Genomic DNA, 7,892 nt, shown 5'->3' on the forward strand with positions numbered 1-7,892 from the left:
CCAACCTCTTGATAAGCGAAAGAAAATAATTATATGGATGGATCATTCACTCATGTGTTTTCTGTACATAACTTTGTCTATTTTCTCACACGCACACACATAACCAACAATTTCCCAGGTCTTGCAGATCAGCGTGGGTGCGAAAAAAGCGTGAGGGAACTCTCACAAAAGCATGAGGGAGAATTAAAACAGATAAGAAACCAGGTGCTACACAAAAGTTATTAAAATACGCAGATATATATATATAAATTTAAAAACACACATTTTTATCCCACAAAACACTCCCCCCTGGTCCGGACCAATATAAACAACTAATGCACGCGTGCTTTTGTGGAATCGGCCGTCTCATAACACACACACGCAGGTCATTCTTACTCATATAATGGCGATTAACCCATTCAGCGGAGCAATCCTGCTTTTCCTTCCTGACCAACACGGATAACAGCCTAAGGCGCTGTAGAATAACCAGGAATCACCCTTCAATTTCTACAGTACATCGTGTCTGGTCAGTCCATATAGTTTCACCAAGGCTCTACCATATGGAGCCCTTACTCTATCCATCTATACTGCAGCAAATTTCCAAATTCGTGACAACTTGGCTCAGTTGATCTCCTTTACCGGAGTCACTGAACGATCACCTTATATCAGGCTTTTTACCCGGCTGCAGCTTCCACATAGACAGATACGTAGGACCTTCATAGACGTCATAAATTTGTGTGGGCCAAATGTCACATCAGTTTAGCCAACCTTGCCTTAAATTTCGCTGTGTCCAACTCCGGCTAACCATGTACTTGCAGAAAAGAAATTTTTCGTCTCACATCGTCTATGCTTCTACACTCCAAACCACCAAAATTCTATCAACAATCCCCATTTGTTAAAAACAAGAGATTACAAGTTTTCAACAAACACACAGACAAATGATCACATATAATACAACTCAAACCAACCAACACATGCCTCAGTCTAGGTTGTTTTTGGAGAACTATCTTTTATGAAAAAAAATTTCAGTTTTTATCTTACCGATCCCGTTTCTCTTCAGACAGACAACTTTTACACAATAAGCAAAATAGCTTACCTTTTATTAGATGCGCGCGTGCAAGCGTTGTCTGCCTGAGAGAGAAGCCGGATCGGATGTTGACTTGCAGAGTTCTGGACCATCCTAGTTCGTGACGCCAATTTTGTAGTGGAAAGTCCAGGTTGTCAATGAGAACCAAAGTAGATTTAACACAAGAGTTTTATTTTACTCATAATCAAATGGTACAATGGTTGGGTTGAGTTGTCTAGCACACAGAAAGTTTCCCCCCCGGGCGCGCCCGTCACCATGAAAAAAGAAGATGGTGGTGCCCAAAACACTCTCTTCGTTTGGCTTTATCCCTTTCTTATCTCTCTTGTTAGTGCGTCAATGTCTTATTTTGTTTTCCCTATCTGTTCCATAACAACTCGAATCTTTCAGACAGTCAACACATTCACTAGACAGGTTGGCATGACTTAAAGTTCACTTTTGTCCCACAGAAGAGGAAGAGAAATCAAAATGAGCATACATTTTTGACAGACATGAACTATAGGTCAAAGGTCAGAAATTCTACTACATTGGAGTTCAACCCGGTGGACGAGAGGGTAGCTTCCCTCCGCCTTCGGGTGGGGGAACGGGTCCTGACTCTGGTTTGCGCTTACGCGCCAAAACGCAGCTCAGAGTACCCACCCTTTTTGGATTCACTCGAGGGAGTACTTGAGAGTGCTCCCCCGGGTGATTCCCTCGTTCTACTGGGGGACTTCAACACTCATGTTGGCAGCGACAGTGAAACCTGGAGAGGCGTGATTGGGAAGAATGGCTGCCCGGATCTGAACCCGAGCGGTGTTTTGTTATTGGACTTTTGTGCCCGTCACAGATTGTCCATAACGAACACCATGTTCAAACATAAGGGTGTCCATATGTGCACTTGGCACCAGGACACCCTAGGCCGCAGTTCCATGATCGACTTTGTAGTTGTGTCGTCGGATTTGCGGCCTCATGTTTTGGACACTCGGGTGAAGAGAGGGGCGGAGCTTTCTACCGATCACCACCTGGTGGTGAGTTGGCTGCGATGGTGGGGGAGGATGCCGGACAGACCTGGCAGGCCCAAACGCATTGTGAGGGTTTGCTGGGAACGTCTGGCAGAGTCTCCTGTCAGAGAGAGTTTCAATTCCCACCTCCGGAAGAACTTTGAACATGTCACGAGGGAGGTGCTGGACATTGAGTCCGAATGGACCATGTTTCGCACCTCTATTGTCGAGGTGGCTGATTGGAGCTGTGGCCGCAAGGTAGTTGGTGCCTGTCGTGGCGGTAATCCTAGAACCCGTTGGTGGACACCGGCGGTGAGGGATGCCGTCAAGCTGAAGAAGGAGTCCTATCGGGTTCTTTTGGCTCATAGGACTCCTGAGGCAGCGGACAGGTACCGACAGGCCAAGCGGTGTGCGGCTTCGGCGGTCGCGGAGGCAAAAACTCGGACATGGGAGGAGTTCGGGGAAACCATGGAAAACGACTTCCGGACGGCTTCGAAGCGATTCTGGACCACCATCCGCCGCCTCAGGAAGGGGAAGCAGTGCAGTATCAACACCGTGTACGGTGAGGATGGTGTTCTGCTGACCTCGACTGCGGATGTTGTGGGTCGGTGGAGGGAATACTTCGAAGACCTCCTCAATCCCACCAACACGTCTTCCTATGAGGAAGCAGTGCCTGGGGAATCTGTGGTGGGCTCTCCTATTTCTGGGGCTGAGGTTGCTGAGGTAGTTAAAAAGCTCCTCGGTGGCAAGGCCCCGGGGGTGGATGAGATCCGCCCGGAGTTCCTTAAGGCTCTGGATGCTGTGGGGCTGTCTTGGTTGACAAGACTCTGCAGCATCGCGTGGACATCGGGGGCGGTACCTCTGGATTGGCAGACCGGGGTGGTGGTTCCTCTCTTTAAGAAGGGGAACCGGAGGGTGTGTTCTAACTATCGTGGGATCACACTCCTCAGCCTTCCCGGTAAGGTCTATTCAGGTGTGCTGGAGAGGAGGCTACGCCGGATAGTCGAACCTCGGATTCAGGAGGAACAGTCTGGTTTTCGTCCTGGTCGTGGAACTGTGGACCAGCTCTATACTCTCGGCAGGGTCCTTGAGGGTGCATGGGAGTTTGCCCAACCAGTAAACATGTGTTTTGTGGACTTGGAGAAGGCATTCGACCGTGTCCCTCGGGAAGTCCTGTGGGGAGTGCTCAGAGAGTATGGGGTATCGGACTGTCTGATTGTGGCGGTCCGCTCCCTGTATGATCAGTGCCAGAGTTTGGTCCGCATTGCCGGCAGTAAGTCGGACACGTTTCCAGTGAGGGTTGGACTCCGCCAAGGCTGGCCTTTGTCACCGATTCTGTTCAATATTTTTATGGACAGAATTTCTAGGCGCAGTCAAGGCGTTGAGGGGATCGGTTCAGTGGCTGCAGGATTAGGTCTCTGCTTTTTGCAGATGATGTGGTCCTGATGGCTTCATCTGGCCAGGATCTTCAGCTCTCGCTGGATCGGTTCGCAGCTGAGTGTGAAGCGACTGGGATGAAAATCAGCACCTCCAAGTCCGAATCCATGGTTCTCGCCCGGAAAAGGGTGGAGTGCCATCTCCGGGTTGCGGAGGAGACCCTGCCCCAAGTGGAGGAGTTCAAGTACCTCGGAGTCTTGTTCACGAGTGAGGGAAGAGTGGATCGTGAGATCGACAGGCGGATCGGTGCGGCGTCTTCAGTAATGCGGACGCTGTATCGATCCGTTGTGGTGAAGAAGGAGCTGAGCCGAAAGGCAAAGCTCTCAATTTACCGGTCGATCTACGTTCCCATCCTCACCTATGGTCATGAGCTTTGGGTTATGACCGAAAGGACAAGATCACGGGTACAAGCGGCCGAAATGAGTTTCCTCTGCCGGGTGGCGGGGCTCTCCCTCAGAGATAGGGTGAGAAGCTCTGCCATCCGGGGGGAGCTCAAAGTAAAGCCGCTGCTTCTCCACATCGAGAGGAGCCAGTTGAGGTGGTTCGTGCATCTGGTCAGGATGCCACCCGAACGCCTCCCTAGGGAGGTGTTTAGGGCACGTCCGACCGGTAGGAGGCCACGGGGAAGACCCAGGACACGTTGGGAAGACTATGTCTCCCGGCTGGCCTGGGAACGCCTCGGGATCCCCCGGGAGGAGCTGGACGAAGTGGCTGGGGAGAGGGAAGTCTGGGCTTCCCTGCTTAAGCTGCTGCCCCCGCGACCCGACCTCGGATAAGCGGAAGAAGATGGATGGATGGATGGATGGACATTGACTGGTACATCTGCTAGACCAATAGGGGGCAGTAGCTCTCTGGCTAGCACACTGCTAGCATCTTTAAAACAAAATACAATGTTTGGCTTTTGGGGGAAATATTAACAATATTTATTAGTGGTTTAGCAATTGTCTCGCCCTATTTACCACCTGGAGGTGACAAGATGAGTATTGAATATTATTTTTATGAATACGTTCCTGTTGGTTGTAGCAATGTTAGCTTTGTGGCTTCCACTTTAGCTATGCTAACTGTATGTAGTCACAACAACAAGGTTTGCAGCTTTTTTAGTGTAAAAAAAAACCCACAACAGCCTTCTGAAATTAAAAGAACGCTGATAAAAAAAGAATATTTTGGTGAGATACAGAAAAAAGGGATTTAGTGACAGTCCATTTAAAATGCAAACATTGAACAATACATCCTCCAGACCAATAGGGGCACTACTTCAGTAGTTACAAGACATTTTTAATAATGTCCTGCCCAGCTTCTCGGGCAAATCATATAGCAGATGTAGATGCCCATATCGGCTGTTCAGATTTACTTTACAAAAGAGAAGTGTAGGATACTTCTCTTGTTGCCTTATTTGTATTTTGACTTTATTAAATGTATTTATATTATCATTTGGTGCAGCCGGGCCGGAGCAGGAGGGGATAGAAAGAGAGAAAAAGGAAGACAGAGGGGGGAATTGTGGGGACAAGAGTGGGATTAGACAGAGAGACAAAAACAACAACAGCAAACACAACAACAACAACAGAGCAACATCAGCAAATACGACATGTACAAATATGATGGTAAAAGTAATAGCAAATAAGCAGTTAGCGAAAATAAAAAATAATACAGAAATGACAATGAGCATTATTACACTAAAAATGGAGCAATATGAATACCAATAGAAATAGTGCTATTGATAATAAACAATACCAATACTTTACCTTTATTATCTACAATACAATTGTTCAAATGCAACAATACATATACGTAATGATAACTTGAGATACGAAAGAATGCAGAAAAATGGAGGGGAAGAAAGAGAAGCAACCTACATTAACCTTGTAGATTGTTATAGTAACAATAGGTTAAGCTTTGTCAGTGTGCCATGTGTTATACCCAGTTTACCCTAGGGCGGGGGTCGGCAACCCGCGGCTCTAGAGCCGCATGCGGCTCTTTAGCGCCGCCCTAGCGGCTCTCTGGAGATTTTTCAAAAATGTATGAAGAATGGAAAAAGATGAGGGGAAAAAAAATCTATTTTTTTGTTTTAGTATGGTTTCTGTAGGAGGACAAACATGACACAAACCTCCCTAGTTGTTATAAATCACACTGTTTGTATTAAACATGCTTCAATGATTCGAGTATTTGGCGAGCGCCGTTTTGTCCTACTAATATTGGCGGTCCTTGAACTCACCTTAGTTTGTTTCCATGTATAACGTTCTCCGACTTTCTCGGACCTGTTTTATGCCACTTCTTTTTCTGTCTCATTTTGTCCACCAAACTTTTAACGTTGTGCGTGAATACACAAAGGTGAGTTTTGTTGATGTTATTGACTTGTGTGGAGTGCTAATCAGACATATTTGGTCACTGCATGACTGCAAGCTAATCGATGCTAACATGCTATTTAGGCTAGCGATATGTACATATTGCATCATTATGCCTCATCTGTAGCTATATTTGAGCTCATTTAGTTTCCTTTAAGTCCTCTTAATTAAATGTATATCTCATGACACATGTAATATGGCTTTTAATTTTTTGCGGCTCCAGACAGATTTGTTTTTGTATTTTTGCTCCAATATGGCTCTTTCAACATTTTGGGTTGCCGACCCCTGCCCTAGGGCAACAACGTTAATATATGTTTGATGAAACGTAATTATGTGCATGAGTGTATGTGTGCATATGTACTTGTATATGTACAGTATGTGTATATTTGTGCTTGTACAGTGAATGTATATGTACAGTATGTGTATATGTGTGTTTGTACAGTGAATGTATATGTATAGAATGTGTATGTGTATGTTTGTATAGCGAATGTATATGTACAGTATGTGTATACAGTATGTGTGTTTGTACAGTGAATATATGTACAGTATGTGTATATGTGTGTTTGTACAGTGAATGTATATGTACAGTATATGTATTTGTGTGTTTGTACAGTGAATGTATATGTGTAGTATGTGTATGTGTGTGTTTGTACAGTGAGTGTATATGTACAGTATGTGTATACGTATGTTTTTACAGTGAATGTGTATGTACAGTATGTGTATACAGTATGTTTGTATAATGAATGTGCGTGTGGATGTACGAACTTTGAGTGTGTAAATATGTACTGTATTTATTTGTATATGTATGTGGGAGCGTAGGTACCTATGTATGTGTGTGAGTATATGTGAATTTGCATGTACAATACATTTGACTCCCAGTGTGTGCGGGAGCCAGAGTACGGCCCCAGCCTCCCAGAGAGCCCATCCCACAAACAGTAGGTGCGGTGCCCAGGGAACCAGGGGCCACCGCCCCCACGCAGCCAAGCCGGACAGCGACAGGAACCCCAGAGCCTGGCCCACCGCGCCGCCCACAAGGGCCAGCAGCAGGCCGCAGACAGACGCACCCGGCAGAGGACAAGGCACGAGAAAAGCAGGGGGCAGCCAGACCCCAAGCCAGCGAGAGACCACACCCCACACGGACAGAAAGGCGGGACGCCCCGCCCGAGGGGCCCGGAGACCCCCCGCAACCAGACGGGAAGACCGCCCCCGCCCCACCGGCAACCGGGCCCCCACGATTTCCCCCCCCCCCCCCCCCCCACCCCCGGAGAGCGCGGCGAGGCCTGCCCACGGCCACCCCACCCAAGCCGGCCGCCACAGGACCACCCAGCACGGGGCCACGGGAACCACCCACCCCACCCGCAGGGACCCCAATGATGGAGATGGAACAACCAGCAACCGCCCCGCCGAGTTCCCCCCCTGAGGTAGGGGAAATAAATAAATAAAATAAATAAATACATAATAATAATAATAATAAAATATATTAAAAAATAAGAATAAATAAATAATTAAATCTATTTATAAAAAATAAGAAAAAGAACTAAAAGAAGATCACAGACATGCTGACACACAAGGTCGCTACCCCAACAACTGGCCGACTCGCAGCACCTCGGAATACCCTGCAGCACCAAGCTACCACAGTAGACGCAGGGACCAGACCCAGCAGGCCCCAACCAAGACGGGCACCCGGAAGGGATGGACAGCGGGACCCAGGAGCTCCAGACACGCGGTAGCCTGAGGCGCCGACCCCCACCCGACAGGCAGGCCCAGAACACACCCCCCGAAATATACATGCATATATATATACATACCGTACACATAATCATACACATGTACACATACACACACATACACATAATCATACACATGTACACATACACACACATACACATGCATACACATACACATATACATACATACATACATACATACATACTTACACACACACACATACACATACATATACACAGTTTGTCAGCCCCGACAACCACCACGCGCACGCGCTGCCACCAGTCACAACATCAGCCACCCCACTGCATCAGACCCAGCAGCCACGGGCGCCCACACCACAAA

Source organism: Entelurus aequoreus, linkage group LG08 (genome assembly GCF_033978785.1).
Source record: "Entelurus aequoreus isolate RoL-2023_Sb linkage group LG08, RoL_Eaeq_v1.1, whole genome shotgun sequence".
Classification (NCBI taxonomy): domain Eukaryota; kingdom Metazoa; phylum Chordata; class Actinopteri; order Syngnathiformes; family Syngnathidae; genus Entelurus; species Entelurus aequoreus.